General features: G+C 43.4%; 1 non-coding gene across 1 annotated transcript; it reads right to left on the bottom strand.

Moving 5' to 3' along the window:
- Positions 1-10,645: 10,645 nt before the first annotated feature.
- TRNAK-UUU (transfer RNA lysine (anticodon UUU)) lies at positions 10,646-10,718 on the bottom strand. Its single transcript has one exon. It is a non-coding gene; the product is annotated as a tRNA-Lys (tRNA).
- Between the last annotated feature and the right edge of the window lie 3,821 nt (positions 10,719-14,539).

The raw sequence follows: 14,539 nt of genomic DNA, 5'->3' as shown, positions 1-14,539 counted from the left end.
ATGAAAGAGTATTCACGATATTTTTTAATGAAAAATCATCTGGGAGAAGTGTTCATGCCATGACACCATTTCCGTAAATTATCATGGTCTATCTACTGTATATGGGGAATGTCTGGATGGCTCTTGAGTGGTAGTCATCTGGAACATCTTTGGATGCAGCAAGTAGCAGAAACTTGGGAAGGGGTCCAAGTGTGACAACAGGGAATGTGGGGACAGTCAACTAAAGTGTGTGTCCTACCTAGAGACGATGACTTGTTAACATTTCAAGAACAATGGTTGGACCACACAAATGTGCCAGCCACCTGGTCTATAGTTTATACATTGAAGATTAACAGTGGTTGTTTCTGGGTGGTGCTATTTTTGGATTTAAAATAATCCAAAAATTTAATTAAATTATAATTTTAATTCAATTTTTAAATGTAAAACATTGCTTATATAGAATTTTTGTAAACTATAATTCTCTTTTGACAATGACTATATGAGTGTTATCTATGACAAGAATAAGAGTAGGGCTGTGTTGTTGAGTCAGTTTTCCCCCTTTTATTCTCGGCTTACAAAGTGCTCCCTTTGACCATCCCTGTAGGAGAGCGCACCTGGCAAGCTGGAGGCATCTCCAGTCTGCCGGAGGAGGAGAGGAGGGGCTCCCAAAGCTGTGCTCCTTGAGGCTAAAGAGCACATTCCAAGTACAAGGCAGGGCAGAGCTCAGGACTCTTTGAAAGGCCATTTGCTCTGCTTAGAAACCACAGACAGACATAATGGAAAAAGCCTTTGTGGCCCAGCCCTCAATAACCAGAGCTTTTTTCCCCCTCTCTATACATCACCTTTTCACGTGGCTCAGAACTTCACTGCTAGCCAAAAGGTCGGCAGTTCAAATCCACCAGCGTTCCCTGGAAACCCTACTGGGCAGTTCTACTCTGTCCTGTAGGGTTGGTATGAGTCGGAATCAACTTGATGGCAATGGGTTTTTTAGTTTTGATCATAATCTTTTCATACTCCTGGGATCTCTGGACTCCCAAGCTGTGTGACTTGGGGACTTAATCCTGCCTGGGCCTCCATTGCTTTATTGGTTAAAAAAAGTTTTAGACAAAGGGTTTCTATGTCCTTCCCCCACCCCATCCTGTAGAATCAGTGGGACCTTAAGCCCCTCCTTTGCCTCTATGAGGTCCAGGTGCCTCACACTGACCTTGAAAGTCTTTGAGGTATCCTCTCTCCTCCGCCGAACATCAGGCCCCTAGTGATGGTTTATTTGGGGCTTTCAATGTTGTTCTTTGCCTGCAAAGGTGAAGGCTGCAGCAGTGTGGCGTTAATATCTGAAGCCAGGTCTGATCGCTTCATGGTCCTGGAGCCTTTGCTAAGTCAACTTACCTTTCAGGGTCTCAATTTCTGCATCAGTTAGATAAAGTGAAATACCTACCTGATGGAGCTTTTGAGTGGATAAATGTGATCATGGAGGTAAAGGTGCCTGGCTTGTAGTATCTGCAACCATTCCCCTGACTGCCTGTATATAGTAGTAATAGCTGCCATTAACTGGGCGGGTATCCTTGATTATGTTGTTGTTGTTAGCTGCTGTCGAGTTGATACTGACTCATGGAGATCCCATGTGTGCAGAGTAGGACTGTTCCATAGGGGTTTCAATGCTTTGGCCTTTTGGAAGCAGATTACCAGTCCTGTCTTCCAAGCTGCCTCTGGGTGGGTTTGAAACACCAATCTTTTGGCTAGTAGTCAAGTGCTTAACCATTTGTGCCACCCAGGGACTCCATATATAGTGATGGTGGTTACCATTAACTGGGCACTTACTATGGGCCAGGCTTGCGCTAACAACTTTAGATGACCTGTCTCACTCTGTCCTCACAATGATCCTTGCAGTAGTTATGCCCCATTTACAGGTGGGGAAAACTGAGGCTCACAGAGTTGATATGAACTGCCCGTGGTCACTCAGATAGTGAGCAGCAGAAGTGGGAGTCAGAACCAAGTGGTTTGCATTCCGTGGCTCCAAACCACCAGGCTCCGTGGCCGTTGTTTTGCTTGGTTTTTTGTTGTTGGGGCTTGGTTTCTTTACCTTGGGTTGGGGTTGAAATGCTCAAATTAGCCACACTCCCTGGGCCAGCTGTATTGTGATCAAGAAGTGGCAGGGCTGATGGGAAGCTGTGTTGTGAGAATGAACCAGCCAGATGGCTCCAACAGAGCTCCAGCCCATAGCTGGGGCCACACAACTTGCTGAAAGCACGTGAACTTGGAGCCAGAAGATTTGATTCTGCTGGTTTCTAGCTGTGTGACCTTCCAAAGTCAACTAACCTTGTTGAGCCTGTTTCCTCATCTATAAAATGGGATAACCATGCTGTTATGGCTTGAATTGTGCCCTCTCCCGCACCCCCCAAAAAAATTATGTCAAAGTCCTAACCTCTGGTGCCCGTGAACATAACCCTGCTGGGAAATAGGGCCTTTGAAGATGTTATCAGTTAAGTTAGCACGAGTCCTACAGGAGTGGGATGGGTCCTAATCAAGGAGTGGTGTCCTTATAACAGAGAGGAAGAGACAGAGAGAGACAGACAGAAGGACGGCCATGTGAAGATGTATTTATACCCCAAGGAGGGCCTGGGTCTACCAGAAGCTGGAAGACACAAGAAAAGACCTCCCCCTACAGCCTTCGGAGACAGGATGGTCCTACTGACACCCTGAATTTGGACTTCTGGTGTCCGGAACCGTGAGACAATACATTGCTGTTCTTAAATGTCATGGGTCGCTGATGAGTCGAAATTGCCTCGACGGCACCTAACATGTCACCCAGTTGGTGTTTTGTTTGAGCGGCCACAGGAAGCGAATCTGCACATATCTCACAGGTTGTTGTGCAGATCTCATAGATGGGGGCCAAGTGCTGGGTCAAGTATGAAGCCCTGGTGTCATTTTGTCTACTGGTACTGTTGGTCAGGGCCGGGCTTTGGCTTACCTAGAAGCTGAGGATCTAGGGCCATTTATAGCCTCTCCCTCCCACAGGGAAGGAGCCCTGGTGGTCGGCTGCTAACTGAAAGGTGGGCAGTTTGAACCCACCAGCCACTCCGCAGGAGAAAGATGTGGAAGTTTGCTTCCAGAAAGACTTACAGCCTTGGAAACCCTACAGGGCAGTTCTACCCTGTCCTGTAAGGTCACTATGAGTCAGAATCGACTCAACGGCAGTGGGTTTGGTTTTTCTCACAAGCAGTCCTTGGATGGTGCAAATTGTTAACACACTTGGCTGCTAACTGAATGGTTGGAGGTTTGAGCCCACACAGAGATGCCTTGAAAGAAAGGCCTGGAGATTTACTACTGAAAAATCAGCCATTGAAAACCCTATGAAGCACATTTCCACTCTGACACACATGGGGGCGCCATGAGTTGGGGTAGACTCAACAGCAACTGTTCCCCCCTCCCTTCCACTGCCCCTCATGATTGCTTCAGATGCTGGGAGAAGCTGAGAGTTTGGCCAGTATGTGTTCATCGTCTCTGCCAAATTAGAATGGGATAAGATGAGGCCCGCTAGAGCTGTGGGAAACAGCAGCGCCATTTTGCTTGGCAGTCACTAAATGGACAGCTTTATTTCCAGGCTGTGGATTTGGACAACCTGGAAGAACCATCCAAGGAGCTGCCCCAAGGATTGCAAAGGCAGTTTTTCCCCCTCAATAAATTTCATATTAGTATACTTGAAAAATCACTGGAGTTTCTGCACGACAAGCAAAAATAGTCTCAGTTTAACAGAGTCAAATTCATTTTTTTTAAATAAAACAAAAAAGTATTCATAGGAAAAGGAACATTGACAAGTTTTCTAAATCACCCCCCCCAAAAAAAGACATGAACAGTTTTTTTTTCCATTGCACCTTTATTTTTTTTACTCTGTTCACTGTTCATAATTTTCATACATTCTAGAATCACACAGAAACTGTTAGATAGCTCTCTCCCCCAACATTATTTAATTTCTAACCAGCCTCCTTTTGCCCCTTGTCCTTATTGGAAGGACATCCTGCCAGTGTTCCAGGTGTTCCCAGGGGGTGTATTTTTACGGGGAGGGGAGGAGAAGGCGTGCAGAGCTGGTGCTCAGCAAAACGGTCAGCTTTGTGCCCTGACCCTTGAGTGTCCCCTTCTTGTGACTTCCCCTCCTCTCCATTTCATTTCTTCCCCCACAGCCTCCATGCCCTCACAGGGCCAAGGAATCAGATCAGGGTTTGAATCCTGACTCCACCACTAACAGCTATGTGACCTCCGGGAAGCTTCCTGAATCTCTCTGAGCCTTTGTTTCTTCTCCTACAATGTGGGGAAAAGACTCCTTATCCCACAGGGTTACTGTGAGGATTCAATGACTTAAGGTATGGAAAGCGCCTGACACAGTGCCTGGCACAGAATACACCTTCAATATGATACCTGGCGAATCAATGTCAGAGCCAGGTGCTCAGGGCAATTGCTTCATAGAAGAGCCTGGTCCCTTAACACAGCCCAAGAAATGACTCTCTAATGGTGGAATTTCAGACACCATAGCATGGGAGAGGGAGATATCTGGCAGCAACCTTGGTGGCACCATTTGAATCCAACCAGGCAGGCTGCTGCCTCTTCCACCCATGGGCAAGGCTGGTGCCAAGTGAGTGGTGCTGGCAGAGAAATACTGACTCTGTCTTTAAGACCATGACTCTACAGCCAGGCAAGAACCCGTCTCAGCGAGCCAGGAGAACAGGGCACATTCATTTATCAACCACCCCTGCCAGGGAGGAAACGGTTCATGTGGGTGTAAACCAGGAACGTTAGGATGCACGGCAATTCTTGAGGGTCATCATCAGTCCCCTTCTAGTGCCCTGGAGAAGTCACCTGTCATAGGGATGTCCTCATCCTCACAGCCTGAGGAGCTGAACCACCCAGCATGAGCTCTCACAGCAGGGGGCTTACACCCCACCTACTTTCCAAGGGCAGCTGGCTGCGGAAGGAATTACGCACCAAATGCTGAGTTTGCCTCTTGTTTTCCTCCTCATTTGCTGTACGTGGCCATTAAAATCAAAATCTGATAAACGAATGGTCACAAGAATGAAATAACAGTGCTGTCAAGAAGAAGCTGAATATTCTGTCTTATGTCTGATCTGCAAATAGAACCTTGCTCCTTTTCCTTGACGGTAGTCCTTTGTTTTTTCAAGCTGGTCTTTCGCTCAGCCGTTGTTCGTGCGTAATTCTCAGTACAGATGTGCTGAGTCGAAGGTCTGCACGCCCACGATCACTTTAAATCTCTTATTCAATGACAAAAAGCCACTGGATGGACAATCTTAAGTCATGCACCCACCAAGGCTGTGGCTGGTGTTATGTGGAAAAGTCCTCCAGACCAAAGAGAGAGAGAGAGAGAGAAAAGGTAAAAGATTCCAAATGAAAGAAGAGAAATGAGAATGGATGCAGAACGGAACAGCTGCAGTCCAGGGCTGCAGCAGACAGAACTCAGGGAAGCTCTATGAATCCGGGAGTGCCTCTCCACATACTTGGTTCATGCTAAAAAACAGAGCACATTTATTAAAAATATATATTTATAAACCTTGGTATGAACAGATACACATGTCAAGACAATGAAAAAAAGAAAAATAAGTTATCTCCCAAGTATCACATAGTTAGACATTTTTGATGAGTGGGACGCCTGTCCAGTGATCACCCCTGTGGTTTTTTATACTAACTCACTTGTCGAATTGAGATCAAACGCTTGTTCTAGGAAACACACAGCTGAATCCACCCAGTTCATCTTTTTGAACAGGTGATCTCCACCAGCCATCTGGGAAACCAGATTCCCACATCCATCCACTCACCTATGGCGTCAAAAACTCGTCTTCCCAGCATTCTTTTGAGCCCCCAGCCAAAGACGTTGAGTTCCTTGTTGTGTGAATGAGTTTGGGTGGATTCATTGTGCTTTAGTGTCTGCTCCTTGCAGCAGGATCCGTTTGTAGTTGTGACCTGTTGGTAAAGTTCGAAGGTGCATTTGATCGAGTGGTGTGTGTAGGTCGAGCCTGCTGGTCCTTGCAGTGTCCAATCACCAGTCTGTTGACACACAGGACTCCCATCTTTGGGCCATGCTGAGGCTGCTGGGCCCTTCACAGAGTGGTGTATATGTATACAAATATGATAACGATCAGGTTCAGAATGGTCCCAATGATCCCCAGCATTGCCAAGACACTCTCCTCTTTGCTCTCTTTTTCCTGGCCTCCTCTGTCCTCATCATTTCCACTCGTGATTACCATCTTGGTTGCAAATGTCTTTATCTTCCTCCCCAGGCTAACCTGTAATTGGAAAGAGGCAGCACAAAAGATGATCATTTAAAGCATCCTCTCTATAGCTAGTCTGATCTAGTGGGGGGTGGTGATGTCCTGCTTGGGGACCGGACCATGGGTAGGGGTGAAAAAATCACACGTGGAGCCAATCTTGGGACACATTTCCCTTGGCCATGGGGAAATGGCAGAAAATGGCTGATCAATTTCAAGGGTGATGGTCTTGACATTCGTGTAAAGGGTTTCGCCCAGACCTCCAGCCCAGGTACCATCCACTTTGTTGAGCTTGTTTCCCCTTGCCCCTTCACTTGAAGCAGAAGCTGAGACAGTGCACAGCAGAAAAACGAAAACATGAGTATTCTCTGATGGCATGTACTGGATCACATCCAAGAGATGTGTTGTCCTATATATTCATGAAACGTGTACGAGGTCATTCACAGTCCCTCTGGCTCTGAAATACTGGCTGCCGGATGGGCAGGGTGGACAGACCTAGGGAATGCTATTCACTGAGACCAGAGAGGTATGAGGTCTAGCAAAGTGTGTGTGAGGACGAGAGCCATGGGAAGCTCTCATGGCCTCTAGTGGGAATATATACTGGTGCAGCCATGCTGGAAAGCTGCTTGCCATTACCTGGAAAAGTGAAGAGACACCTATTCTCTACCTGGTGTCATGGACTGAATTGTGTACCCCAAAAATATCTGTCAACTTGGCTGGGTCACGATGCCCAGTATTGTATGATTGTCTACCATTTTGTAATCTGATGTGATTTCCTTATGTGTTGTAAACTCTATCACTATGATGTAATAAGATGGATTAGTGGCAGTTATACTGATGAGGTATACAAGATTGGATACTGTCTTAAGCCAATCTCATTTGAGATATAAAAGAGAGAAGCGAGCAGAGACACATGGGAACCTCATACCACCAAGAAAGCAGTGCTGGGAGCAGAGTGCATCCTTTGGACCCGAGGTTCCTGTGCAGAGAAGCTCCCAGACCAAGGGAAGATTGATGACATGGACTTGCCTCCAGAGCTGACAGAGAAAGCATTCTCCTGGAGCTGACTCCCTGAATTTGGACTTGTAACCTACTGGACTGTGAGAGAATAACCTTCTCTTTCTTAAAGCCATCCACTTGTGGCATCTCTGTTACAGCAGTACTAGATGACTAAGACACCTGGGCAACTGCTCTCCCAGGTGTCTACCCTATAGAAACTCCTGCATCTGGAGACGTGGACAGAAAGCCTGCGCAGAGCTGTGTTTGCAATAACAAAAGACTGGAAGCTAGTCAAATGTGCATCAAGAATATGCAGATGAATATGCTGTGGCCATTCCATACAATGGAATATTATATAACAGTGAAAAAAACGAGCTACAGCTACACACAGCGACATGGACAAGGTCTTAATACTTAATGCCATGAAAAGAATGTTACTATCCCTTCCTCTCCTACCCCTCCAAATACCATTATCCTGACTTCTAATGACATAGATTAGTTTTGCCTGTTTTTGAATTTTGAATATAAATGGAATCATAAATACAATAGGTCCTTTCTTGAGTGATTCATGCTGATTTTTGAATAGTACTCCATTATATGGAGCCCTGGTGGTGCAGTGGTTAAGAGCTCAGCTGTAACCAAAAGGTTGGCAGTTCGAATCCCCCAGCTGTTCCTTGGAAACCCTATAGGGCAGTTCTACTCTATAGGGTTGCTATGAATCGGAACTGATTCCATGGAAACGGGTTTGGCTTTTAAAAAAAATTTTTTTTATTCCATTATATGAACATGCCCACAATTCATGTATCTATTCTACTGTTGATGGGAATTTGGGTTGCTTCCAGTTAGGAGCTATTATAAGTTGTGCTGCTATGAACATTCTAGGACATGTCTTCTGGTGAACATACCAAAAACCAAACCCTTTGCCATTGAATTGATTCCCACTCATGGTGACCCTATAGGACAGAGTAGAACTGCCCCATAGAGTTTCCAAGAAGCGCCTGGTGGATTCAAACTGCTGACCTTTCGGTTAGCAGCTGTAGCACTTAACCACTATGCCACCAGGGTTCCCCTGGTGAACATAAGTATGCATTTATCACTATATTTAAAAATTTTCAACATACAGCAACGTTGAAAAACTATAACAGTGAGTACTACATACTCACAATCCAAACTCCATTAACATGTTACCATACTACCATACTTCCCTTATCACATATCTACCTGGACCTCTATCCGGCCATTGATAGCCATATCTGTAATTTACTTTGGAATGCACCAAAAAGAAGATGGCTTTTCAAAGTAAATTACAGATATGATTACACTTCCCTTAAATACTGCAAAATGCATATATTAACTAGAGTTCAACATTAGTTTACAGTTTTTTCTTTTGATGTAAAATTGATACGTGCACAATTCCCTGCTGGCTACATAGACACAAAGGAGCCCTGGTGGCACAATGAAAGATCAGCAGGTAGAACTCACTAGCGGCTCCACAGGAGAAAAGACCTGGTGATCTGCTTCTGTAAAGATTACAAGCTAGGAAACCCCATGAGGCAGTTCTACTGTGTCATACAGGGTCACCATGAGTTGGAATTGACACAACAACAAAAACAATGCATATACTCAGGAGAGGAACTGCCAGGATGGGTATAGGGTATGCATATGTTCGACTTTAGCCATTAAGCAACATCATGATAAATGGAGAAAAGATTGAAGTTGTCCAGGATTTCATTTACTTGGATCCACAATCAACGCCCATGGAAGCAGCAGTCAAGAAATCAAGTGACGTACTGCATTGGGCAAATTTGCTGCAAACGACCTCTTTAAATTGTTAAAAAGCAAAGATGTCACTCTGAGGATGAAGGTGTGCCTGACTCAAGCCATGGTATTTCCTTTTTAATTTTTTTGTGTGATTTAATTAATTATTTTTTTTTAATTTTACTTCAGGCGAAGGCTTACAGAACAAATAGTTTCTCATGAAACAGAAGTACACATGTTGTTTTATGACATTGGTTAACAACCCCACAACATATCAACCCTCTAACTTCTCAACCTTTTTTTTTGGTGAAAATACACATAGCCAAAGATACACCGTTTCAAAAATTTCTACATGCACAGTTCAGTGACATTGACTACGCTCTTCCAATTGTGCTTCTATTCTCACTTAAGATGAAGGCTTACAGAACAAAATAGTTTCTCATTTAACAGTTACTACACATGTTGCCCAATGACAATGGTTAACAATCTCACAACACATCAACAATATCCTTACTCAACCTTGGGTTCCCTATCGCCAGCTTCCTTGTCCCCTTCTGCCTTCTGGCCCTTGTCACTAGACTCCTGCACCTCGTTAGTCTCATTTGGTTTTACGGGGCTGTCCACTCCCAGGCTGAACGGTGAATCTCGGAGGTAACTTCACCACTGAGCTAAAAGGGTGTCTGGGGGCCATACTCTCGAGGTTTCTCCAGTCTCCTTTAGACCAGTAAATGTGGTCCTTTTATTTTGTGAGTTAGAATTATGCTCTACATCCTTCTCCAGCTCTGTCCAGAACCCTCTGTTTTGATCCTGGTCAGAGCAGTCAGTGGTGGTAGCCGGGCACCATCTAGCTGTACTGGACTCAGTCCGGTGGAGGCCTTGGTAGCTGTGGACAATTGTCCTTCAGACTAATCTTTTCCTTGTATCCTGTTCTCTTCATTCTCCCTTGCTCCTGAAGGGATGAGACCAGTGGAGTATCTTAGATGGCCGCTCACAGGCTTTTAAGACCCCAGACACTACTCACCAAGGTAGAATGTAGAGCATTGTCTTTACAAGCTGTGTCATGCCAATTGAGCTAGATGTTCCCCGAGACCATGGTCCCCACAGCCCTTCACTCAGCAATTCAGTCCCACAGGGAGTTTGGATGTGTCTATGGGGCTTCCATGACCTTTCCTTGTACAAGTTGTGCTAGTTTCCCCTGTTTTGTGTACTGTCTCACCCTTTACGCAACATACCACTTATCTATTGCCTAGTTCCCCCCCACCCCTCCCATCCCTGGTAACCAACAAAGATTGTTACATTTTGTGTGTGAACTTTTTCATGAGTTTTTACAATAGAGGTCTCGTACAATATTTGTCCTTTTGTGATTGACTTATTTCACTCAGCATAATGTCCTCCAGTTTCATCCATATTATGAGATGGTTCACAGATTCATTGCTGTTCTTTCTCGTTGCATATACTCCATTGTGTGTATGTACCACACTTTGTTTATCCATTCATCAGTTGATGGACATCTAGGTTGTTTCCATCGTTTTGCTATTGTGAACAATGCTGCCATGAACATAGGTGTGCATATGTCTATTCGAGTGACAACTCTTATTTCTCTAGGATATATTCCTAGGCGTGGGAAATGAGAATAATGCCTGAACAGGGACTTGAACCCTGGACCCTCAGATTAAAAGTCTGATGCTCTACCGACTGAGCTACCCAGGCCCCTCAAGCCATGGTATTTTCAATAGCCTCATATGCATGTGAAAGCTGGACAACGAATAAGCAAGACTGAAGAAGAATTACTGTGTTGGCAAAGAATATTGAATATACCATAGACTATCAGAAGAACAAATAAATCTGTCTTGGAAGAAATACAACCAGAATGCTCCTTAGAAGTGAGGATGGCAAGACTTCATCTCACATACTTTGGGCATGTAATCAGGGAAGGACCAGTCCCTGGAGAAGGACATCATACTTGGTAAAGTAGAGGATCGGCAAGAAAGAGGAAGCCCCTCAAGGAGATGGATTGACACAGTGGCTGCAACAATGGGCTCAAACATAGCAAAGATTGTGAGGATGGCACAGGACCAGGCAGTGTTTCTTTCTGTTGTACAAAGAGAACCGACTCAATGGCACCTAACAACAACAACAGGTCCTCCCAAAACTGTTTTTCAAAGCAGTTGTACCTGTTGGCTTGTTTGTAAGCACCACATCGATCCTCTCTTTCATTCTGGTGACTCCATGGCCCAACCTTTGCAAAAAGTCATGAGACAGCTCAAGTACCTTAGAGATCCACTGCTTTCTCTGCCCTGGGCAGACATCTATCCAAGCCCCAGGTACTTCCTTTTCTTGTTTATTGTCTGTCTCCTTAGCTAGACTGTGAGCCCTGAGCAGGGAAGCCTTGGAGTCCCTGGCTGCAAGCACGGTGCCTGGCACGGGGCAGGTACTCAGGAAGGTTGTGCTGGATGAACGACAGGACCCTGGGGTGGGATCTGGCATTGCCCTACTCTAGAGGACAGGAAAGATAATGCCATGGCTGGTCTAAGGAGACACAATTAGTGCTGCCCTTATAACCAAGGAACTATCATCACAGTCACTCAAGCAAAACAAAGTGCTGTCACGGAGGCCTCTTGGTTTCAAGGTTTTATTTAGTGTCTTCCCCTGAGTTATCCCGAGATGACTCCAACCCAGAAGGAAGTGGAGGAGTAAAATCAGGTCCACACTGTTCATTTGAGATTCTCTGCAGCAAAGGCCCAGAAAAGGCCTTCTACGGCTCAGAAGGGTTGCATCCTAAGTTGCTTGGGTTATTAGCCTGAATTTCTCATGGAAACTTTGTTGGGAGTGTGGTTGGATTCCCAAGGGAATGACTGAGGGCTTCTTAGGAGGAAGTGACTGGAACACAGTTCCTTTGGGAGGAAAAACAATCGGGCCAAGGTGTGGATGATAGTGACGGAGAAGACCAAAGGAGGCCGGGGGATTAGCATGGAAACCAGAGCAATAACAGAGACGAGAGGGGAGAACAAAAACAAAGTAAAATAAAATAACAAAGGCCCAGGCTAGGCAATGTCTGACATATGCGCAACACAGGTATAAATTCATTACATTCATTAAGTATATACTGAATACCAGCTACAAGTCAGGCACTCTAGTCCCTGTGATAGGAAATATAAAATGGAATAAAAGGTATCAGGACTGGAAAGGTGGAACAAAAACTATCATTCAAACGCTTTATTCAATTGTTCAAATAATCAAAAACTATTAATATACACATACTACTGTTCAAAAAATAAAATAAAGTATTCACAAATGATGTCTACACAGAAAACATAAAAGAATATACAGATATTTTATCAGAATCAGTGAGTGTTTAGCAAGGGTGCTGAATATAAAGTCAATATAAAAATTGACTGCATTTCTAAACAACAGTTAGAAAATCTACTTTTAAAAACAATACTAAATAACTAGAAAGATATCTAATATTCATGGATTGGAAGACTTAAAACTGTTAAGATGGCAACGCTCCTAAAATTGATCTACAGATTTAACATGATCACTATTGAAACACAAGTTTGCTTTTTTCAGCTATTGACAAGTTGATCTTAAATTCACATGGGAATACAAAGGACCCAGAATACCCAAAACAATCTCGAAAGAGAAGAATAAATTGGAGGACTCATACATCACAATTTCAAAACTTACTACACAGTTGTAGTAATCAAGACAGTGTAGTACTGGAATAAGGATAGACATATAGATTAGTGGAAGAGAACTGAGTGTACAGAAAGAAACCCTTACATTTATGATAAATTGATTTTTGACAAAGGGGCAAAGACAATTCAATGGGGAAAGAATAGTCTTTTAACAAATGGTACTGGGGGGACTGGATATCCACATGCAAAAGAATGAAGCTGAACCCCCTTCCTTATATCATATGTTTACATTAACTCGAAATGGATCAAAGACCTAAATGTAAGAGCGAAATCAATAAAACTCTTAGAAGAAAATACAGGTCTAAATCTCCATGACCTTGGATTAGGCAATGGTTTCTTAGATATCACACCAAAAGCACAAGCAACAAAAGAAAAATAGATAAATTAGACTTCATCAAAATTAAAAATTAAAATTATTTGTGCTGCAAATGATATTACCAAGAAAGTGAAAAGACAACCCACAGAATGGGAGAAAATATCTGCAAAGCATTCCAATAAGGGGCTTGTATCCAGAATACATATAGAACGCTTACCATTTAATAATAAAAAGACAAATAACCCAATTAAAAATGTGCAAAGGATTTGAACAGACATTTTTCCAAAAAGATATACAAAAATCATCGTAAAAATGCAAATCAAAACCACAATGAGATACTACTTTACATCCACTAGGGTGACTATAATACAAAGACAGATAGTAACAAATGATGGCAAGGATCTGGAGAAACTGGAATCTTCATACATTGCTGGTGGGATTGTAAAATGGTGCACCACTCTGGAAGACAGTTTGGCAGTTCCTCAAAGGGTTAAACAGAGTTTCCATATGATCCAGCAACTGCACTCCTTGGCATATACCCAGGAGAAAGAAAAACGTGCATCCATACAAAACAGGTATGTAAATGTTTGCAGCAGGATTATTCATAACAGCCAGAAGTGGAAACAACCTAAATATCCATCAACTGATGAATGGATAAATAAAATGCGGTATATCCATACATTGGAACATTATTTGGCAATAAAAAGGAATGAAGTATTGATACATTCTTCAACACGGATGAATCATGATAACATGCTGAATGAAAGAAGCCAGTCACAAATGACCGCACACTTTATGAATCCCTTTCCAGGAAATGTCCAGTATAGGAAAGTTGACAGATAACAAAAAGGAGATTAGTGGTTGTCTAAGGTTGTGCGGTCGTGGGGGAGTGGCTGCTAATGGTTCAAGAGATTCTTTCTGAGGTGATGAACATGTTCTAAACTTAGATTTTGGTGATGGTCGCACAACTCTGAAAATTAAAAAAAAAAAAAGCAAGCATTCAATTATACACTGTAAATGGTGAGTTCTATGGCTTATAAATTCTATCTCAATAAAGATGTTAATTTAAAAAATAGCATTGACAATGTTATCTCAAATATAAACTGTCTACTCCAGATGCTCTGGTAACCCAGAGCTAAAACCATTCCCGAAGCCCACTCTTCAGACAAAGATTAGACTGGACTAGAAAACATAATACTTGTGAAGAGTGTGCTTCTTAGTTCAAGCAGATACATGAGACCCAATGGGCAGCTCCTGTCCGGAGGCAGGATGAGAAGGCAGAAAGGGACGAGAACTGGTTGAGGGGCCACAAGAAACCCGGGGTGGAAAAAGGGGGTGTGCTGTCACATTATAGGGATTGCAACTAGGGTCACATACCAGTAAATTTTTGTATGAGAAATTAACTTGAGCTGTAAACTTTCACCTAAAGCACAATAAAAAAAAAAAGAGAAAAAAAAACTGTTTAGAAATAAATCTAACAAAAATGTGCAAAACCTTTATCAAGAATGTTATAACAC

This window comes from Trichechus manatus, unplaced genomic scaffold, assembly GCF_000243295.1.
Source record: "Trichechus manatus latirostris isolate Lorelei unplaced genomic scaffold, TriManLat1.0 scaffold00045, whole genome shotgun sequence".
NCBI classification, from domain to species: domain Eukaryota; kingdom Metazoa; phylum Chordata; class Mammalia; order Sirenia; family Trichechidae; genus Trichechus; species Trichechus manatus.
The sequence above is the reverse complement of the archived record's forward strand: the minus strand, read 5'-3'. Positions and strand labels throughout refer to the sequence as shown.